The 23,405-nt window shown below is 40.4% G+C and overlaps 1 pseudogene; it reads right to left on the bottom strand.

The window, feature by feature from the left end:
* Positions 1-23,405, bottom strand: part of LOC118832308 — a 121,207-nt pseudogene that overhangs the window by 25,479 nt on the left and 72,323 nt on the right.

Here is a 23,405-nt window from a genome sequence, read left to right as displayed (position 1 = left end):
TTTTTTCTTTTCAATTGCTTTTTAAAAATAGTTCAGAGTTCAGTCGTTTCAGCCGTATGCCATATCTTTATTATCATCATTGTTTCGTCTTGGTATTTACTTATTCTGATCTTAACTCTAACAAGTTGAGAGTCTAAGTATACACAGAGAGCAAGCTGAGGGATGTCCTACATTAACCATAAGTCTTTTCAAATACAACTTATTTGGCTCTTTATTCTGTAATTTGGTGCTTGCCACATCTGGTGGCTTCCAATTCTTTCTATAAAGAAAGTGTCCATGATAGAGAGGGATGAAGCTTCTTTTGGAATATACAAGTCTTTGGCTTTTATCATTCCTTTTTCCAAGCATAGATGAAAAAGTAATAGAGTCAATGTTGGACAGCACACTAATGAGTTATCGGTAGTTAGGAATTGGGCCAGCTGACCTAGGGAACAATTTAGGATTATGTAAGGAAAGACATTATGTTGTCCATACAGTTCGACCCAGGCCTCTTACCACTAGGAAGACAGCACTGAAAAAATCAAAGACAGAAAGAAAGGTCTCGTATTATACTGAAATATTCTCAACATCACTTTCCGTAATAGTGAAAAGCTGGAAAGGAAGAGGGTGTTCATCCGTCAGGGGACGGCTGTAGGAAGTGAGACATATGGATATAATGGAAACATATTCCATAATTCAAATTCCAATTACAACTCTTTAGCTGACTCATAATCCTTAAATAATTCAGTTAACTAACGTTCCTTTATCTAGATTTCTTCGATTTTTAAAGGGATAATGTTAATCATTAAAAATCACTCAATGTGATAGCTGAAAGGTTCTTTAGAGGACATCTAAGCAAACCTCCCAGCCTCACAGGAATGGCCTTACAACATTCTACTGACAGATGATAATCCAACCTCTGCTTGAACATTTTTTATGACAGGGAGGTCACTACTTTACAAGACAGTTCTTTCCATTTTTAGACAGCTCTAAATGTTAAAAAAAAAACGTTCACCCTTAAATCAAGCTGAAATCTTCCCCATGACTTCCAGCCATAACTCCTAATTGTCTCCACTGGAGTAACATAGGAAAAAAAAGGAATTTAATCCTTCCTCCACAGAAGCCTTTGAAATATTTTAAGAGAATATCATGGATCTTCTAAGTCACCTTTTCTCCAGGCTAAACAACCTTAGCTTCTTCATCTATTATTTACACAACAGTGTTTTCTAGATGCTTCATCAGAGAGAGAGGAGAGGAAGGCGGCATAACGGATTAGAATGAATGCTCAATACGGAATTCGGAAGATCTGGATTCAAATCCCACCTAAGACACTTACCACCCATGTGATGATGGGCAACATACTTAACCTCTTAATCCTATCTGTGAATGGTGATAATAATACCTGTAACACTTTCCTCAAGGGATTATCATGATGATGAATTGAAAATATTATATTTAATATTCTTTGTGAGCCATAAATTGCTTATTTTGCTTAATAGCTTAAATTGCTATTTAAATGTTAGGTATGATTATTACTATCATCCTGATAAACCTCAGTCATGTCATGAATTTGTAGATAATAATGGCAGCTGACGTATGTGTGCGTTATATAGTGCTTTCATGTTTGAAAAACATGTAATCTCATTTGCTCCCCACAAAAATCCTGTAAGTTGGGGGCTACTTTAATCCTCATTTGACGTATGAGGAAGGTGAGGCTAAGATTGGGGAAGGGGCTTCTTCAGTATCACACAGCTGAGAAGCATCTGAACCAGACTTGAACTTCGGGCTTCCTATTCTGAATTGAACAGTCTTATCTATTGCACCACTCTGATTTCCTAAAATGATTTTCTGAAACGATTTTTCATTTGATGGTAAGAATGTCTGTATTTCTTTGGAGTTAAACGAAAGGCCATATGGTATGATGGAGAGTCTGATTTCTATCTTTGCATCCCCAGCATAGTGACTGGCATACAGTAAGTGCTTAATAAATGCTTCCTGATTGACTCACAAAGCACCAGACATTTAAAAATAGTCCAGAGTTATTTCAACTGCATATCTTATCTTTTTCTTCTTATTCTTTGCTCTTGCTTTTTACCAGTTCTTATTTTAGCTCTAATGAGTCCAAAGCCTAACAGTACACAACCTACAGGCTCAAGGAGGCTTTCGTTCAAGCTCAGCTTTGGATCCTTTCATTGGGAGGCAGCAGGCATCAGTGGAATTACCACTAAACTCAGAATCCGAAAGCCTGAGCACAAAGCCTTGCACTACTATCTACCTCTGCCCTTGGGCAAATCTCAGACTCAGTTTCCTCCTCTGTAAAATGATGACATCTAAAGACCTTTCTAGCTTCAGGTCTATCAACCTATGATAAGACACTAAGGTGCTCTGGTTTTCGGTGTCCTCATCTGTAAAGCAGGCACAGTAAGAACATCATTGCTATTACATCACAGGGTTGATTTGGACATCTATGAGATCGTGCTTAAGTGTTCTGCACATTTTAAATTGCAATAACCCCCAGGGAGGCCATTTCAGGCTTCCTTACCTCCAGTCTGCTGAGGCTTCCCTTAAGCGTGTGTCACCCTAAAACGTATGCTTAAAAGAAGCTGGAGATTTTTGAACCAGAGTCTGATAGACCTGGACAAGCAGATGACTCAATCAATTTTCCTACTGTAAAATGACGTGCCTGTGCTTACCTGGGGTGTTATCAAATAATTATCCATATCAAAAAATTTTATAGGGCTAGAAAAAATAATAATAAAATTCAACTGGAAGAACAAAAGCTCAAGGATATCAACGGAATCAATGAAAAAAATGAGAAAGAAGGTAATCCGGTCAAAGATCTCAAGTTGTATTATAAAGCGGTAATTATCCAAACAATTTGGTACTGGCTAAGAAATAGAGTGGTGGATCAGGGGAACAGATTAGGTACAAATTACATTATAGTGAATGACCACAGTAACCTAGTATGTGGTAAACCCAAAGATCCAAGCTTTTGGAACAAAAACTCATTTTTTAGGGGCAGGTAGGTGGTGCAGTGAGTAGAGCACTGGCCGTGGAGTCAGGGGGACCTGAGTTCAAATCCAACCTCAGACACCTGACACATTTACTAGCTGTGTGACCTTGGGCAAGTCACTTAACCCAACTGTCCTGCCCCCCCCCCCAAAAAAAAGAAATGCTCTAAAAAAAACCTCATTATTTGGCAAAAGCTGCTGGGCAGAAACTATGTATAATCTCAAACCTATACCAAAGTAAGGTCAAAGCGGGTACATGATTTACACCCAAAGGGTGACACCATAGGCAAATTAAGAGAGCATGGAATAGTTTATCTGTTGGATTTATAGATAAGGGAAGAATTTAGGACCAAGGAAGCTATAGAGAGCATTACAAAATGTAAAACAGATAATTTTGATTACATAAAATCTAAAAAGTTTTTGGACAAATGAAAGCAACACAATCAAGTTTATAAGGAAAGCAGAATACTGGAGGGAAAATTTTGCAACAAGTATCTCTGATAAAGGTCTCATTTCTCGAAAACACAGAGAACTGAGTAAAATTTGTAAAACTACAAATAATTCTCCAATTGATAAATGGTCAAAGGACATGAACAAGCTGTTTTCAGACAAAAAAAAAACAAAGCTATCTAGAATCATATGAAAAAAATGCTCTAAATCATTACTGGTTAGAGAAATGCAAATTAAAATCACTCTGAGGTACCACCTCACACCTATCAGATTGGCCAATGTGACAAAAAGGGAAAATGTTGAATGTTGGAGACACTAATGCACTGTTGGTGGAGTTGTGGACTGATCCAGCCATTCTGGAGAGCGATTTGGAACGAGATCCAAAGGGCTATAAGATTGTGCATACCGCATACCCTTTAATCCAGCAATACCACCGCTAGATCTACATCCCAAAGACATCAAAAAAAGGGAAAGGACCTATTTATACAAATATATTTATAGCAGCTCTTTTTGCAGTGGCTAAGAATTGGAAATCGAAGGGATGGCCATCAGGTGGGGAATGGCTAAACAAGCTGTGGAATGTGATTGTAATGGAATATTATTGTGCTCTAAGAAATGACAAGCAGGATGACTTCAGAAAAACCTGGAAAGACTTACATAAGCTGATGCATAGTGAAGAGAACAGAACCAGGAGAATGTTGTGCACAATAACAGCAATATGGTTCAATGAAGAATTGTGAATGACTTAGCTCTTCTCAGCAATACAATGATCCAAGACAATCCCAAGGGACCAACGACGAAGCATGCCATCCACCTCCAAAGAAAGAACTCATATTGTCTGAATACAGACTGAGGCAGGCTATTTTTCACTTTCTTTCATTTTTTTTCTTTTATTTAAGTCGTCTTATACAAATGATTAATATGAAAATATTTTATATAAATTGTACATGTATAAACTACATCTACTTGCCATCTTGGGAGGGGGGAGGAAGGGAAGGATAGAATTTGGAACTCAAAATTTTAAATAAAAATGTTTTTTTAAAGTAATGTAATAGCAAAAAGAATCAATAAAAATATTAAAATTAGAATTATAATAATATAATTATCCAAAGAGTTTCTGGATAGACCCGACTTTAAATGATACCATTAGCTTTAGGTGGAGTTTGAATAGCAGAGACAGATGGGAAACCAGTCACCAACACTACAAGACAGCCATTTTAGGGGACTAGAATTTTTTTTTAAATAGAATTCATTTGAATAAAGTACCTGAAAATTACATCCTTCACTTACAAATCAAAGGCAAATTGAATATTCATCTAGTCACTATTCACTGACATCGTAACAAGGAATATTCTCTAAAATGAGAAAAGACAATGAGTTCTTTTACTTTCCAGTGCCAAAAGAAAAATGGGGATTTGGGATATGCAGGCAGAAGAGGAGGAAGAGGAGGAGGAGGAGGAGGAGCGAGAGATGACAGTAGGAAGTGACAAACTTCATCTTGCTCCCACAAAGCAGAAAAGCCTGGCTAAGAGACTTTCCGACGGAACAGGTCAGGTTCAGGGATGCACTGGAATCAAAGGACTCTGTTGACTCTGCCCCTGACGGGCCTGGAGAGCCAGAGAAAGTAGTCTCTCTCGGCCTCCTTTCCGCATAGGTAAATGGCGATTATGTTGTGATTCCCATTTGCCTAATGTCCCACAGCCAGCATCTCCGAAGGACAGGACTTGAACCCAGGTCTTTGTGGGTCAGAGACCAGCTTCCTATCACGTACTCCACACGGCTTCTCAGTGCCATGTGAATGTCAGTCACTGAGCGCTGGCCCTCCCGCTGACATCCAGAGGCTGAGGAGCCCGGTGTGGGGCGGGGGAGCCTGGGAGGCTGTCATCAGGGCTCCTCGCCTCTCCAGGTCTCAGAGAGCCGGACCGGGCGCCCCCGAGGCTCTGCCAGCCCAGGATTCCAGGCTCCTCCGCGCGCTGACTCTGCAGCTTCATCACCCACCCATCCTCGTCCAGCTACTAACGCAGCCCCTCCCCCCACCTTCTGGCCAGCCACAGTGGGGGAGGGATGATGGAGGCGGGGTCTCCAGAAGGAGCCTGTTCTGTTCGTTCTCTCCCGGTCTGTTCGTGCACAGAGCTCTGCTAGGCCCGGAATCAGGAAGATCTGGCCTCAGACACTTACCAGCGGTGTGACCCACGGAGAGTCACTTAACCTCTACTTGCCTCAGTTTCCTCATCTGTAAAATGGGGGAATATAATAGCGCCTCCCTCCCAAGGGTGAGATAATACCTATAAAGCGCTCCGCCCTGTGCCCGGAGCGTGCCGGTGATGGCGCGCATCACTATCAAATGTTATAACAACTATTCCATTGCATGATGCTATTACAGTAACAGCCACCATTTACATAGCGCTTCACGTACATTGGTGCCCTTGGTCTCACTGGACACACGCTTACATTTGGACTCGTTTCCTCGGACAGAACAAGGGGCGGATTCATTCTCTGCATCCTCGGGGGCTGACATACAGCAGGAGCTTAAGGATTGCTTGCTTGATTCTAGGTCTAGGGTCCGAGGGCCTGGGTTCTCATCCCACCGTGTCTCTGAAATCGCCTCCCATCCTAAATCATTGAGCCTACAGGCCACCACCCTCCGCTCTTTCAGGTGCTTTTGCATGTTCTGGCAACAGGCTGAGGGGGGCTGAATGACCAGGCGTGCGCCACGGAGTCCACGCACAGAGCCCGTTATGTCTGGTATTGCTAAGAAGATGGGCGCTGGGAGGGGACGAGGGCAGAGGGTTACATTCAGGAAGGGCCAACCGAGCACCTAGTGGAGGGAATTGGAGCAGAGAATGAGACCCTATTTAGGTCAGTGAATTCCTATTCTAAATTCAACTGACAGTCAAGACATTGCAGCATGAGGAAAGGGTTAGAACAGATTAAGGAGGAAGCAGAGATCGGTTCCTTTCTTGTAGGAAACTGTATTTATCAACTAAAGGGAGATCAAAGTTTGGGCTGGCAGCTGAGAACTCGGACATCACAAGCACTGACAACTCATTAGCTCTGCTCCATCTGATGGACAAAAAAAAATGTTGAAAAATTTCCATCATTTTATGGAACTCAATGTCAGAATCTCAGAGCTGGATGGAGCCTCCTGGCCCATCGAGTCCAAATCATTCCTGCAAAAGGACCCTCTCAACAACACCCCTGACATGTGGTCACGCAGCAGCCTTCGCTTGTAAACTTTCAATGAGGGAAAACCCATCATTTCACATTAGCTCTAAATATTTTTAAATTTTAAGTTTAATTTTTTAAAGTAAAATTTTTAATATTTAATTTTAAATTAACATTTTAAATTATTTTAATTTAACATTTAAATTTTTAAATTAAAAATTTTTAAATAAATTTCAATTTCTTAAAAATTAAATGTTTCATTACAGCTGAAAGATGCCACGGTTCAGTGGAGGGAGAACAAAGTGTGGAGGAAAGATGACTTGGGTTCACCTCTGAGATCAACATACTGGCCATGGGAGCTGGGAGAAGTCACTTAATGCTGTATGCCATGGACGACAATCTAAGGCTGCCAGCTATAGAGCAGCTTCTGGACTTGCACAATGAGGAGTGCCCTCACCTTCTACTCATGATTTTTTTTTATATTCTAAAAGTTTAACACTGACCTTTAACATAACTAACTAAGCTTGTCAGTAACTATTTACATTGAATTAAATTTCAAAACATAAAGCACTTTGACATTTTTTTCATTCACTTCCTCTCAGTCACCCTCAGAATTCTTTGTCCATTTTTGGTCCCTTTTCCCCCATAGACCAGGAGTCTGGAAAATGTGAGTCCCCAAAACTTAGCTTATACTCCGAGGAAGCCATAGATAAGAAGAAAGTCCCCACAGACACCAAAATGCTGATAGCAGCACTTTTTGTGATAGAAAAGAATTCTAAACAAAGTAGATGCCCATCCACTGGGGCATGGCTCAATACAATGTGGTACATGGAGGTAATGGAGAATTACCTGGGCTGTAAGAAGAGGAGTGTGATGAATATAGAGAAGCCTAGAAAGAGCTTTGTGAACTGATGCAGAAGGAAGTGACCAGAACCAAGGAAACAACATACCCGGTGACTACAAGAAGGTAAATGGAAAGGGCAACCACACTCAAAAAAATCATAAGTAAACGTAGGAGCAGCTAGGTGCTGCAGTGGCTAGAGCACTGGGCCTGGAGTCAGAAGGACCTGAGTTCAAATCCAGCCTCAGATACTTACTAGTTGTGTGACCCTGGGCAAGTCACTTAACCCTGATTGCCTCAAAAAAAAGTGAATGTAACAAAATTATAAAAATCAAGCAGGACTCAAGTGAAGAAATATGGGAGGATACCCACAAGCTTACCCCTTCATAGATGTGGGGGGTCCTCAATTGCAACACACAGCACATGTTTTCAGGCTTTTTCCAATGTTCTGATGAGTTATGCTAGCATATTTTTCCTCTCTTTTGTCTTTAAAAATACTATTTGTCATATGAAAACTACGATAATACAAAAACAAAAAACGTCAATAAAGACTTAATTAAAAGAAAATGAGTTCAAATCTTGCTCCTGACATTTCTGTGACCCTAAGCAAGCCGCTTAACTTCCTGTGCCTTGGTTTCCCCACCTGTAAATCGGGGATGATAATTGCACCTACCTCCCTGGGTTGCTGTGAATACGACATGAGATAATATTCATAAAATAAAAACTTGGCGATCCTTAAAGTCTCACACAAGTGATAGACTTAACGTACGTAAAGCACTTGCAAATTCAAAGCACTAAGTGCTACTATGATTACTATGCTACCATTACATTATATTATTATAATATATCATGTATTATTAAGTAGTATTATTATAATATGTGTATGTTCTATGTTCTTCTCATTCTATCTTTTGGCAATTTGCATCAATTCATCGAGATCCTTTCAGATTTCTTCAAATTCTTCATACTTTTCAATCTCCAGTGATCACAATACTTTATTATGTGACTACATCACAATTATTTATCAGTTCCCCTACTGTTGGACATTTTTGTTGTTTCTAGTTATTCTGTGAGTCCAAAAAAAAACCCACAATGCTGCTATGAAAATATCATTGGAATATGAAGACCTGAGTTCAAATTCTGGCTCTGCCTCTTTATGTTACCTTGGGCAAGTTGCTTAAATTCTCTTGGCTTCTATAAAATGGAAGGCAAGGAAGGACAAGACGACCTCAAAGGTCCCTTCTGCCCCTAATTCTATGATCCATTATTGCAATAGACAAAGATGTCCAATTTCTTTTATCAATTTTATTCATCATTTACCAGAGGATTTGAGCTCAAAAGCTCCTGGGATGTTATCTCTCCAACTCAAATCGATCCAAGAAGCATTGAATTAAGTACCCGAAACAGCTGGGTATTGGTATAGTGTCTAGAGCACAGGACTAGGGAAGATAGGAGTTTGATTTCTGCCTTAGACACTTGGGACCTGTATTACCCTGGGCAGCCTGGCTAACCTCTCTCAGCTCAGTTTCACCCTCTATAAAAGGGAGGTGGTTACAGCCCCTCCCTGACAGGGTTGCTATGATGATCAAAGGTGACCATCTAGGTGATAAAGCTTTAGTTCTATGAATGGTTTTTATTGTTCCTTGTGTGGTTGCTAACCTACAACTGTAAAGATACAATCCACAAGGAGTTTATATTCTGCTGGGGGGAGGGGGAGGAGACAGGATATAATTGCAATTAAGTAAATTTACTTTCTAGAAAGTAAAGTAGAAAGTAAAATTAGAAAAATAAAGTAAAAGTTAAAGTTAAAAATTAAGTAATTTGGGAAAAAGTGCTAGCAACCAGGAGGAATCAGAAAAGGCCTCTTGTAAAAAGCTTGTTGGTTCTGTGGTCTCCCCCATGAGACCCAGATCTCCTTGCGGGCAGGGACTGTCTTTTGCCTTTTTTCATGCCCCCAGTGTTTAGCACAAGGCCTGACACATACTAGGTGCTTAATAAATTCTTGTTGACCAACTGGCAGAGATAAAGAAGCAGACACAGGAAAGATATGGTGAGCAAAGTCACATCCTCCGCTGATGTCAACTATCGCAGGTAAAAACAAGGAAAAGCACAAGGTGAGAGTTAAGCAAGATTGCAGACACATCACATACTAGTCCACTAAGAGAAAAACACCCCAGGTAATATCTCCCATGGAAACACCAGGGGACGGCATTATTTGGAAATGTCATTTTCAGTTTTAATTACTGCACCCTGACAATGTGTGTGTGTCTACAGGGATCTTAGCTGAACACATGGAATCTGGGTCACGTTCCTCTCCAGGAGGTAAGCTGGCACACACTAAAGAGAACCCAAATATTCACTTAAAGAGCAATCATTTAAAGGTGCGCCCACATCCCCTCTCCTACTTCTCTTTATTAAAAGCATTTCCAAAATCCCCCTTCTCATAATCTTCTTCATGTCCTCCCCCTTGTCCTGCTATCTCCCAGACATTGCCTCCTCACCTCCTTTCAGACAAAGCATTTCCAACCCTCCTGAATTCATTTCAGAGAGACAGGAAGCTTCAAATGTATTATTTCAGCAGACTCTCAGAGGTGCCACTCGGAACAGGGCCACCTGCTTAGAGGCATATTTTTAATAAAGGTAACAATAGGACCGCCTGCCCAAGGGAAAATTTACAAGGCTGTCTCCAGTAACTTCCGCCTGTTGCGATACTTTATGTGAGAAGAATGAACTAACTCTTCGGAAAATTCAAAGACACCAATAATGGACTCCTCATCCTTCAAGGGGAGACTTGTCTGCTCCTTTCATTCAGAAAAGAAAAAGACAAGAGTCACAGGGACAAATATGTCTGAGTTACTTGTTGTGGCACTATCAGATAAAGGAAGGCAGAATCAAAGGGAAATGTTTGATGGGTTCATTTGAATGTCAGTACTCTTGCAGACGCAGGCAGAAGCAGTGGGAACACTTCTCAGGACAAATGGGCACCTAGAAATGTGTTTTTATGTAGGGTCAGAAATCCCTTTCTAGTCTCCTCGTCCCCCACCCCCAAAGAACCAGGATTCAGTTCTGGTTTGGGGAGGAAGCATAGAAGCTCATGATGGAATGGAAGCCATGGGCAGGTTCTCCATAAGATCCTACAGGTAGAAAGAACGTTAGAGGCCATCGGGTAGAACTCCTGCACTTTGCAGATAGGCAAACTAAGACCCGACAGCTAGGTAGGGAGTATATGAGGTAGGATTCTAACTCAGGTCCTGTAGACAGACTCCAGGGATCTATCCATTACCCCACCTAGCTGCCTCCTCTTCCACTCTAAAAGATCATAGACCAAGGGCTGAAAGAGATTTGAGCCTAGCAGGGTAGGTTACCTAGCTCAGCCTCCTCATTAAACAGGTGAGGAAAGCACGATTTGGATCAGGGAAATTGTTGACTTGCCCAAGGTCTCTATAGACAATCCATATCAGGGATTATCTCCAGTGATGAAATCCAAGGTAAGAAACAGACCGGAGTGCTGAGCACGAGGGACATGAAGGCAAAATGAAACTTCTTGCCATCAGGGTGCTTACATTATACCTGGAAATGGACCAATGCAATGGAAAGACCCCTGGCTTCCAGATCATGGTCTGGGGGCTGCGTCTATGCCCAGTCTGCCTCCCCAGGTGGCTGACCCTGGGGGCGGTCTGTCCCAGCCTCAGCTTCCTCATCTGTGAAACGAAAGGATCAGACTCAAAGGTCTCTATTGTCCTATGCCTACCAAAGTAAAAGTATTTTTCTTGTTGTTGGAATGAGAATCACAGTGCTGAGATAAAATCGCCTAAGTGGCTTCCTGAGACTTCGAACACTCTCTCAGCATTAGCCAGCCTGCTTATCCCCATGGCTCATTCTCTGGCAAACCTGCAGCCCTATTATAGCCTCCCTCTAGTGAAACCACTCAGTCGCCTGTTTGCTATTCAGGTTTCATGCAGATCAGCTCACTCTCAACCACCAAATGACCAATCAGTCTCCTCTCCCCCTCGCCTCGGCTCTTCTCTTTCGGCTTTGTCACAAAAGCAGAGCAATTTCTCAGGACTAGACAAATCCTCTCTCAACTTTTCACAGAAATGGTTCATTTAGACATTACCTTAAAACCTTCTGTTGCATAAGGAAAAAAAGATAGATCCCAAAGTTCAATTATGTGCTGAGTTAAGACAGGATGGAGGTGGGTCGTGATGATATTTTCCCCCCATTTTGGTTTCATTCTTAAGCAAAGAAAATGCCAGGCTGCTCTCTCCTTGAGCTTTCTTTTCCCTATGGAAACCAGAAGGTTAGTCAGCTGAGTCAATGGCGAGGTCAGAAACAAGCTTCCATTTTTCACGACTGCTTTTAGATATCAAATAACAATAGAAGTCTGCCTTACTGTCTGCTAGAGATACGTCCCTGAAAAGTGAAAGTCAACTGAACATTTTCGAATCCATAGTGTCATAGAATGCACACTGGCACTCGGGCAAGCTGGCGTTGAGAGGTCATCAGAGAATGTGCCCTGCTTTGCCAACATGGCCCTGAAAAGGTGCAACAAAGATGCCCAACAACGAAAAGACAGAGAAGAGTCACCAATGCATTTCAAAAAGGAAATCACCTTGAAGGAAGCATCAAAGAAATGGACAAATAAACAAAAGCTCCAACTCAAAGAAATAAACAATACAAAATAAAAGAAATCCAAGAAACGCTATCAGAACGAAAAAAATAGTGAACCAACAAGCACCCCAGAAACAATGCTGAAAGTACCCATCAACAAGGCTGATAAACACATTGAAGAAAACAAAGGAAGCACCGGGCATTCCTCCACTTATGTATTTGTATTGGTAGAGAAGGAAGAAGACAAGACGATAATAAAACTCAGCTTGGAAATACCCACTAAAAACATAAATAGAACTATAGATTCACCTAGAAATATAACTGACTTTGTTGTTATTGTTGTCAATCATTTCCGTCACGTCCAACTCTTCATGACCCAAATTGGGGTTTTCCTGTCAAAGATCCTGGAGTGGTTTGCCATCTCCTTCTCCAGCTCATTTTACAAATGAGGAAACTGAGGCAGAGTTAAGTGACTTGCCCAGGGTCACACAGCTAAGGTTTGAGGCCAGATTTAAATTCAGGTCTTCCTGGCTCCAGGCCTGACAGTGCTATCCACTGCACCACCTATCTGCCCAATAATTGACCTATTAGATGATAATAAGAAGCAAAATACTGTAAGGTCAAAAAACCCAACATGACCATCAAAATATCCAATAAGCTTATGATTAAATTATATGTGCGCTTTGCTTACACAGACTATCTATATGCTATATATACTCTATATAGACTACAAATGTGTACTTTGTATACATACTATATACATATATCATCCATCTACCTATATATAGATATGTCTATATATAGATTACATATATGTGTGTGTGTGCATATATATATATATATATATATATATATATATATATATATATATATATATATATATATATATCTACACACACACAATCTACAGATAAAAAGAATTCACAGCCTGTCAATGAGGACAAACCCCAGCTTCAATTCACCCAGACGTTTCCCCTCTAAGGTCTAATACTACAATGAGAAAGTGATGATTTTACAACAGCCCAAAAGAAAATGGCACCCGTTTTTATAAGCAACAATCCCAATGCACAAAATATCACCCAAGAGGAGGAACGGCAAAGCTTCAATACATAATACTGAAAATCAGGGGATCCAGGTGGTTTCATACCACAATGAGCTACTCGGTTAAACTGCAAGAACTTTGTGAACATAAAGGATGGTTACTTAGGCGACCCAAAAATTTCAAGAATTCATAGAGATAGTACCAAGCCTGGAAACAGCTTTAAATATGGAAATCCAGTAAGAGGCAACAAGATCAGTCCAAAGAAATATTTACTATGAATGACTAATAGGTGATGAAATGTAAATTTCACAGAGAGATCCATTAGAATGACATAAGGGGAAGGAGATTAACGACTGAAAGACAAATATTCTCAAAGAGATTTTAAAAATAAAAAGAAACATTTTAAGTCATTACAAAAGAAAAAGATGATGGAATATCATTCACAACTTTAAAGAAGCTAAAAATGATTTGGTATCCAGCAATTTCAAGAAATTACAAGAGACAAAATAGATGTATTTCATTATATAAAAGTTCTTACACGACAACAAAAAATGGATTTAGAATGAAAGAAAAGAAACAAAGTGGGGGACAGTCTTTGTAATAAACATTTCTGATAAAATTATGACATTCCAAATCTATAACACATTAACAAAATTTTATAAGAGAAAGAGCTAGTGGGCTGATGGATAGAAACAAGAATCTCCTAAGATCTTAGATTTCAAAGTACAAGGGAACTAGTCCAATTCCTTCATTTTGCAGATGAGGAAACTGAGGTAGAACTGAGATTCAGACTCAGGTCTTCTGTCTACAATCTAGCATTTAATTCATTGCACCTTTTAGTTCTCAAGGGAAAAATAAACATAAATTATTAACAATATAATTACACAGAAAAAGTGTTTAGAGTCTCTAATAAGCAGAGAAAAGCAAATTAAAACAACTTTAAGATATCAAACAACCAGTAAATTGACAAAGAGAGTGAAAGATGATAAAATTAAGTACTGGCAGGCCGAAGGAGGAACAGGAACATTCTTACACCACTGGTAGAACTGTGAATTGGTTCGAGGTTTTGGGAAATGATTACTGAGTCATTAAAAAAAAGTTACAAAAATATTTATACCCTTTAAACCAGGGATACCACTACAAGGACTATGCCCTTAAGTTTTCTGTGGGACAGAGTGAAGAGACCTATTCATGCAAAAATAATGCTTGTTGTTCAACCATTTTCAGTCCTGTTCAACTTTCCATGACCCCATTTGGGGTGCTCTTGGCAGAGACACTGGAGGGCTTTGCCATTTCCTTCTCCAGCTCATTTTACAGATGAGGAAACTGAGGCAAACAGGATTAAGTGACTTGCCCAGGGTCACACAACTAGTGTCTGAGGCCAGAATTGAACTCTGGAAGAGGAGTCTTCCTGGCTCCAGGCCCAGTCCTCTAGCCACTGGGCCACCCAGCTGCCCAAAAATATTGTTAGCAGCACTATTTGTAACAATAAAAAAAAAAGATGAGAAATAATATGTTCAATGGCTGACCATACTTGTGTGAACGCAATAATAGCTATCATTGATAATGCGCCTTAAGGTTTGCAAAAACCCATCATAAATATTATTTAATCTTCACAACAACCCTGGCTGGTAGTTCCTATTATTATTATCATCCTCATTTTACAGATGAGGAAACTGAGGCACGGAGGGTTAAGTGACATGTCCAGGGTCCCAAAGGTATTGAGTGACTAAAACTGGGTTTGAATTCAGGTCTTTCAGACTCCAACAACCAGCTGCACCAACTAAATTCTTCTAATAGAATATTATTGTTCCATAGGAAATGAAAAATATGAAAAGTATAATGAAATATAGGGCAGCTAGGTGATACAGTAGAAAGAACATTGGGCCTGCAGTCAGGAAGACCCATCCTCCTGAGTTCAAATCCGGCCTCAGACACTTATTAGCCATGTGACCCTGGGCAAGTCATGTCACCCTGGTTGCCTCAGTTTCCACATTTGTAAAATGAGCTGAAGGAAACAGCGAATCACTCCAGTATTTTTGGCAAGAAAACATCAAACGGGGTCATGAAGAGGTGAACATAACTGAAAACAACTCAACAACAAAATAATGAAATATGGGAAATTACACTAAGTGAAGAAAAGCAGATGCCAAAGAACGTGGCCCAAACTGTCTACAGATACGTAGAATCATGAATCTGGAGCTGGAAGTAACCTTAGGGGCCACCTTGCCCAACCTTCCTGTTTCACAGATAAGGAAAATGAGGCCCAGGGAAATTAAGGAACTTCCCAAAGGTGATTCAGCTAACCAGGGTCAGATGTGGGATTTGAACCCAGGTCCCCCAAAACCACAAGAGCAGAAAAGACCATAAGTGGCCATGGAAACAGACGATGATTTTCCTTATAGCCTCGGTGGCCCCTGTTCTTCAATAGTACATGTGCTGTTTTTGCTGTTTTCAAAATTACACCTACATTTCCTGTTTCTTGCTTGTTTTTCTCATTTTATTTATTTTAATTCTTACTTGATGTAACTGAATACTTGAATTTGTCCCCGGAAGATTAAAATGAAATGTATTCACTGGGGGAAAGGTAAAAGGCAGACGATGGCTTGGACAGCAGGTGGGAGAATGGGGTTTGGTGGTGGAGCTGGCAGTAGCTGGGCTTATCTGGGCAAGCCACTGGACCTTCGCATCTCACCCAGCTCCTCATCTGTCCAGTGAAGGGTGAATGAAAGGCCGAGCGTTGACACAGACAGGGGGCTGTATTGGCAGCAGGAAGACGTGGGTTCAATTCCTGCTTCAGACTCCTCTTAGCTCATCAAATTACTTAGGCCTTCCCTAAGCCTGTTTCCCTCTCTGTAAAAAGAGGGAGTTGGATTTGACAGCCTCAAAAGTCCCTTTGAGCTCTAGATTCAGGATCTGATGACTCTATCACCTACCAAGTCACTGCCAGCTCTAAAATTCGTTAATGGTACAGATCCTTCGGGGAATCACTGTGCTTCAGGGTACTGTCTTTTTAAAGACAAATTCCCATGAAACCTAACAAATAAAGGGTTAATTCCAATTAACATATAGAAAATAAATTTTGACATATGCAGTTTTCCTAAAGCAAGACACAGTCTTGTCATTTCAAAGGGGAAGGTCCAAATAGGTCCCAAGTCATCGCTTTATAGTGACACTGTAGCTAGGTGTTTCATAGATCAATAAAAAGAAATGTTCATCAAATTCAAATTAAAATCATTCTTTGGAAAACAAAATTATAGCGGAGCAGAAAATTCAAAATAAGGATTCCTTGAGGATATTAAAAATACCAACTTAAGTCCTAAAAAGTCATTATCCTCATTCATGTACCCAAGTCAATAAATAGCACAGATGTGGCAAACTAATATCCCTTTCTTCCCCAAAGGCTGTAGGCATTGGAATCTACTTACTACAGCCAAAACATATTAAACAGCCCAGGGGGCATGGGAATTATGGCACACAGTGAAAGATTAATTAACCATTAAACTAGAACCATTCTGATGGCTTTCAACACCTAAGACAGCCACGATCCTCTTTTCCTGCTCCCAGTAATGGCACAAGGCCCCTTCGCTTGGGAGACCGGCAAGATGGTACTCAACATGGCTCTGTGTGTGTGTGTGTGTGTGTGTGTGTGTGTGTGTGTGTGCACGCGCGCGGTCATGTGTGCTAAAAAGGGGGCATTTTCTTCCCACTTAGTTCTCCTTCCTTTAACCCTTCCTCTTCTAATCCATTAATTTCTCAACTCAAAAGTGTATCCTTCCTTCTCCCTTCCCAAACACCTGGACCAGTATGTGACCTTGGCCAAACCATTTAACCTCCACAGGCTTCAGTTAACTCAACTGTAAAATGAGGGAGTTGGACTACACAGGCGCTGGGGTCCCTTCCAGCTCAAGACTGATGATAGTGCGAATAATGTAAAGTAATAATGCAGCACAGTTGTAAGTGATTAGTCTAATAATACCTGACAAACAAGTAATTTCTTAATTTCGTTTCTTTTTCATACGGCATATTTCCCAGGGGGGATGCAGATTGATTAACAAAAAACAACAATATCAGTGAGTCAGGAAATCTTGTTTACTTAATTTTAAAATGAGAGACTGATGAAGATGCATCACCTGCTTCCTATAAGATGACCTGGTCATTGGGGAGGGAGGGGGGAGGGAGGGGAGAAAATCTGGAACTCAAAACTATGTAGAACCGTGTGTGGTAAACTAAAAATAAATAAAGAAATTAAAAAAAAAAGATGACCTGGTCAACCAACCAATGGAACACTAAGGTACGGATTATACAGAACATGGACATATATAAATATACACAAACATCTACACATATGTATGTACTAAAAAAACACATATCCCAACCCTAGTTCTTTTCATTTCTACCCATAAAGTACCCCAAATGTACTGTAAGAGATATAATGTCTTATGAAAACATTTTTATTGAATTCGATTAAAAATTGGTAAAACTATGTGTAAGATTTCTCTGGCAGAGAAGATACTAGGATGAGTCCTATTTGATAGAACTCACTAATATTTATATACATTGAATATACTAGTAATTTCCAAGACACAGATGACTAAGTAATCATTTTATATTATTATCTAAATATATAATATTTATTTATTTATATTACTATATATTATGTTCGCAAAACTCCAATGGCTCCCTACCACCTCTGCGATCAAATATAAAATTCCCTCTCTGGTATTTGGTATTTAGCCCTGCATGATTTGCGTTTAGCTTACCTGTCATTATTTATTACATAGTACTCCCTTTCATGTACTCTATGGTCCAGCCAGCCAACGTTGTGATTACTGCCTATTTCTCACCTGATTTTCTTGGCACAGACTGTTCCTCCACACCTGGAATTAACTCCCTGCTCACGCTCACTCTTTGAATTCTTAGTGCTCTTAGTATCCCCTAGGTGATGCAATGGCTAGAAGAGTGGACCGGAAGTCAGAAAGACCTGAGTTCAAATCTAACCTCACACACTTACAAGCTGTGTGACCCTGGGCAAGTCATTTAACCTAGGTCACCCTCAGTCTTCTAATCTGTAGATAGGAGATGATAATAACACTCACCTCACAGGGCTGTTTTTGTGAGGATTAAATGAGATAAAATATGTAAAACTTCCATAAACTCTTCAAGTGATATATAATATATATATATATATATATGTATGTATATGTATGAGGAAAAGACCAATCCCTTCCCTCACGACAATGCATTCCAAGGCAAAGGAGGCTGAATTTGGACACAGAAATTATTTAAAACCATAGCTCCATCACTTTCTACTCACGTGACCATGGGCAAGCCCCACGATCTCTGTGGGCCTCAGTTTCCTCACCTATAAAATGAAGCAGCTGGCTTCTTAGTCTACGGTGGCTCTACGTCTTTGACTGACTGTGACTTCACTCTATACATCTCACAGAGCAACTCAAAAGCCTAAGGCTTGGAACGATTTAACAGCTGAGCATGGGAGAAGAATTACCTGAGATGTGTTTCTGAGGCTCTATTTTCTTGGGTTTGTTGAATGAGAAAATGTAGCTTTTTCTATTTAAAATAATAAGGCATTGTAAGACGGTGATATGTGCTATTACTGTGATAACATTGGTCTGAACCATATTATCTTTTTTCTCTGCTACCGACTAGCTTTTTCTTAAATGTTTTAGCTCCTTGGAATAATGCAATTTGAGGGATCAGTGTATATTGTATCATTTATCACTTTAAAGGTAAGCATAATGGGGGCAGGGGGATAGTTGACAGTCATCCTTTGCTCACCATTCATGGCCCTAGACCATGACCTGGCAAGGACCTCTCTCGGGGTCATCAGGTCCAACCAAGGCCTCAAGAAGAATTCCTTCTGCTATGGAACCAAAAGAATTTGTTTAAAGAACTCTAGCAAGTAGCAACTCACTATCCCCCCAAAGGGGCCCACTCTCCTTTTGGAAAAAGGGACAAAGTCATTCCTTACAGCAAATCTAAATTAGCCCTTTTCCAACTTCTCATGTCTCTGGGAAAGCACCTTACCCTCTGTGGGTACTCATCTGTAAAATGTGCAAGTTGGATTAAATTGGAGGTTCTTGATAAAAGTATTTCAATATTTCCTTTCTAATCTTATGTGTTTTATTTTATGCATTGAAAACAGTATTCTCTAGAAAATAGGAAAGAATTTTTACAACCAGTATTTCTGATAAAGGCCTCATTTCTAAACTATACAGAGAACTGAGTCAAATTTATAAGAATACAAATCATTCCCCAATTGATAAATGGTCAAAGGATATGAACAGGCAGTTCTCAGAAGAAGAAATTAAAGATATCTATAGTCATATGTAAAAATGCTCTAAATCCCTATTGATTAGAGAAATGCAAATCAAAACAACTCTTAGGTACCACATCTCTCCTGTCAGATTGGCTAATATGACAAAACAGGAAAATAATAAATGCTGGAGAGGATGTGGGAAAATTGGAACATTAATACATTTTTGGTAGAGTTGTGAATTGATCCAGTCATTCTGGAGAGCAATTTGGAACTATGCCAAAATGGCTATAAAAATGTGTATATCCTTTGACCCAATAATACCAAAGAGATCATACAAGTGTGAAAATTACCCATATGCACAAACATATTTATAGCAGCTCTTTTTGTAGGAGCAAAGAATTGGAAATCAATGGGATGTCCTTCAATTGTCGTGGTATATGAATGTAATGAAATATTATTGTGCTATAAGAAATGAGGAGCAGACGGACTTCACAACAACCTGGAAAGACTTATATGAAGAGGCTGAGTAAAGACAGCAGAACATTATACACAATTACAGACACATTTTATCTGTGATGACTAAGTTTGATAGACTTGGCTCTTCTCAGTAATGCAAGGTTCTAAGACAGCTCCAAAAGACTCATGATGGAAAAAGCTCCGCACATCCAGAGAAAGAATTACGGCATCTGAATGCAAATTGAAGCAAACTATTTGCTCGCTCTCTCTCTTTTTTTCTGTTTTGTTTCTCCTTTCTCATGATTCATTCCATTGGTTATAATTCTTCTTTACAATTGACTATTGTGAGAATATGTTTAGTGTGAAGGTATATGTAAAACCTATATCAGATTACATGCTGTTTTGGGTGGGAGGGGGGAGGAGAGGGAGAAGGAGAAAATTTGGAACTCAAAAACTTAAGGAACTGAATGTTGTAAACTAAAAATAAATAAATTATAAAAAATAAAAACAGTATTCTCAAAGGCATCACCAGTCAGTCAACGGGATCCATGACACAAAACATTTAAGTACCTCTGACCTAGGGGCAGCTGGGGGGCGGGGCACATAGCACACAGAATGCCAGGCCTGGAGCAAGGAAGACTCATCTGCTTCCTGAGTTCAAATCTGGTCTCAGACACTTATCGGTTGTATAACCTTGGGCAAGTCACTTCACCATGCTTGCCTCAGCTTTCTCATCTGTAAAATGAGCTGGAGAAGGAAATAGCTAACTACTCCAGTATCTTTGCCAAGAAAATCCCAAATGGGGTCATGAAGAGTGAGACACAACTGAAATGAGTGAACAAGTCACCCCTGGCCTAGATGGTCTCTCCAGTGCTAAATTCGTGTTCCTGTAGTCTAACTTCTCTAAGCAGAATGAGTCTGTCTTTCCTCTCCCAAATGTCAGCCCTAAATGTTTGACACACAGGAAGTGCTTGAAGACAGCTATCACGCCCTCCCTTCTCCAGACTCAACATCCCCAATCCCTTCAGGGGCTTCTCATGTGGCTTCATCTTATGGTCCACTTCTCTGACTCCTCATGGGGTGGGTAGGGGGTGGACCATGATGAAAGTAAAATATGAATTGCAAAATCAGGAACAAAGTAAAAAATGAGAATTACTCCTTCCTTAATTCCTTCCATATCTCCTGGTTTGTAAAAAGGAAAGGTGGGGTGCTAGGGTCTTGACCAGCAAGTTGCCCTATCTCAGTACGCAATGATGAGGCAGGAGCAATGATGGTTATAACTCCGATTTATTGGAAGCCTTTATCCATATTTATAGGTTTTTGCACTGCATAAGCAGAAGCAGGTGTTCAAGGGGATGAAAGCATGGGAAAAGAGATGTGCTTCAGTAATGTGTTGTTGCACTTAGATTAGTAGCGATATCTGGTGGGAAGAATCTAGATTATAGTAAACTATGCTGCCTACAAGCGTATGGGAAAACTAGGGCTGTGGTAAGGTGGTTTCCATAGGAGTATGGGAACAGGAGGGGAGTGCTATTCTACAATGACAGGGAAGGCTGGGAACTGGAGGGGAGTGCTGTTCTACAGTATCTAAAGAGGCCTGGGAAGGCTCGGGCAGGATACAAACTGATTATCAGAACTGTATGAGCTATGTGAGGCACGGGGCAGGATGCCCTTGTAAAGTATCAAAGAAGTTCCCATTAATTAAAGCATGTTTGTGTTAGGCACTGGTTCAAGAGCATTAGGTAGTGGCCAGCTGTGTTCCTCCTACTGGGCTTGTGAGTCCTTGGTGGATGGACTCTGCCTGCATGAGAAAGGATGGCTATCAGAGCAAGAGGGGGGTGCTGTTAAGGGGGGCTGTTAGGGACGGAAGTCTTTCCTCCAGGTGTCTACCGTTCCAACTCCTACTAAGCCTGTCTGGTTTTACCCAGGAAACAGGCCAAGCGCTAGGGTCCGAGCAGCCCCGGGGTCGGCACTAACTCCCTACAGCGGGGGTGGGGGAGGGCCTTCAGAGTAGTCAAACATCTGCTCGTATCCTCCCTGCATTACCTTGCAAAAATGAAGTCAAGCAAAAACGTAAGCAAAAGTGGATTTGGATATTTCTTATTTTGCTGACTATGACTATGGGGCTGGCAATCAATGCCTCTTACATACAAATTAACAACCTGCCATCTGTCAAGGGCTCAGATAATCACAGGGCTTAGTGCACAATATGCTTATTAGAATGTGGCCTGACAAAAAGAAAAAAAAACACAGCCTAATCTGAACTGTAAAATCTATGATCTCATTGCAAATGACAGTTTGACAAGCTATTATTCTGCATTTTGGCTTCCACGGCATGAGTGATTTTACGCATACATAATTCTATTAGTTATACCGCCAACTGCCTATGGAAGGTTCCTTTAAACTACAAAATCCACTGGGTCATATGGGTTCTAAACTAATTCTTACGCAAATAGTCGCACCCTTGCAGGAGTCTATGCAGTTACCTCATCAGCCAATTGGGCACGAATCATTAAGCAAGGATGTCTTTGCAATGCTGCTACCAGTGACTCCCCATGGCTCTCTAGGGTAGAGAGGAAGAAAACAATACACATACGCATACAGCCAAGTGAAATAAGATGACAATTTGGAAACATGTATCCTACGAAATGCTTTTGGCATGGAATGCACTTCATCCCCCCTTATGACGCCTGCTAACAAGCATCATCAATACTGCCATCTTTTACCCTACATTTCTTTAAGGAAGCCCCTCGTGCTTCATGCTGGCAAGTAAACATTTCTGCAGTTGTCTCTAATGAAGAACATTCAACCAAAATTCATCTCCCTTGGTTATATAGAGAATGGAGGGGCTTCCGTGCATGTGTCCATCGAGCTTCTAAGCTGTAACAAGGGGAATATTGCTAGGAGGTATGGCATACCTGGAGTGATTTAAAGGTACAGCCATCATGTCTAAAACACCTGCTTAAGAGAGAAATGGATTAATTAAACCTCAAGACAAAATGCTCTGTTGAGGTGACAAAACAAAACAGATTTTAAAAAAATTCATAAGCAATTATACTACCTGGGGAGCTTAAGTGAGATAGTAACTATATAATACCACCAAGTAACCAGAACTGCAAATTAGTCTTTATTTTAAACTGCACATATTTTCCATGATTTTCACATTTCTGTTTCGTTTCATTGTAGGGGAAGGGGATGGGTATAGTGCATCTTTATGTCATGTCGGCTCAGTACATACAAATCGTTGTGCCAAGCCTCCGTAGCAGCAAAGGATCATGGGAGCCAATTGTTACCCCTGTAAATGGTGGGATATGAATTTTAAGAATTGGGTGATGGATTTCCAGGCCCTGCAATAGAAAAAAAAAACTTCTTCCATAGTAAAACTATCACAGCTGTTCCCAGAAGGTAAGAAAAATCAGGTCAGCATTTATGCAAGGCCTTTAAGTATATCAAAAAATAATACTATTTGCCATCATTGTGTTTAGAATCATATTTATACACCAGCAAGGAGTTTGCTGTTCTTGCTACTAATTCTTGCTCGTAAGTAAATGAGATCAGGGAGCAAAGTCA

The sequence above is a fragment of the Trichosurus vulpecula genome, chromosome 9 (genome assembly GCF_011100635.1).
Source record: "Trichosurus vulpecula isolate mTriVul1 chromosome 9, mTriVul1.pri, whole genome shotgun sequence".
NCBI lineage: Eukaryota > Metazoa > Chordata > Mammalia > Diprotodontia > Phalangeridae > Trichosurus > Trichosurus vulpecula.
Note: the sequence above shows the minus strand (reverse complement) of the source record. Positions and strands in the feature narration are given on the sequence as shown.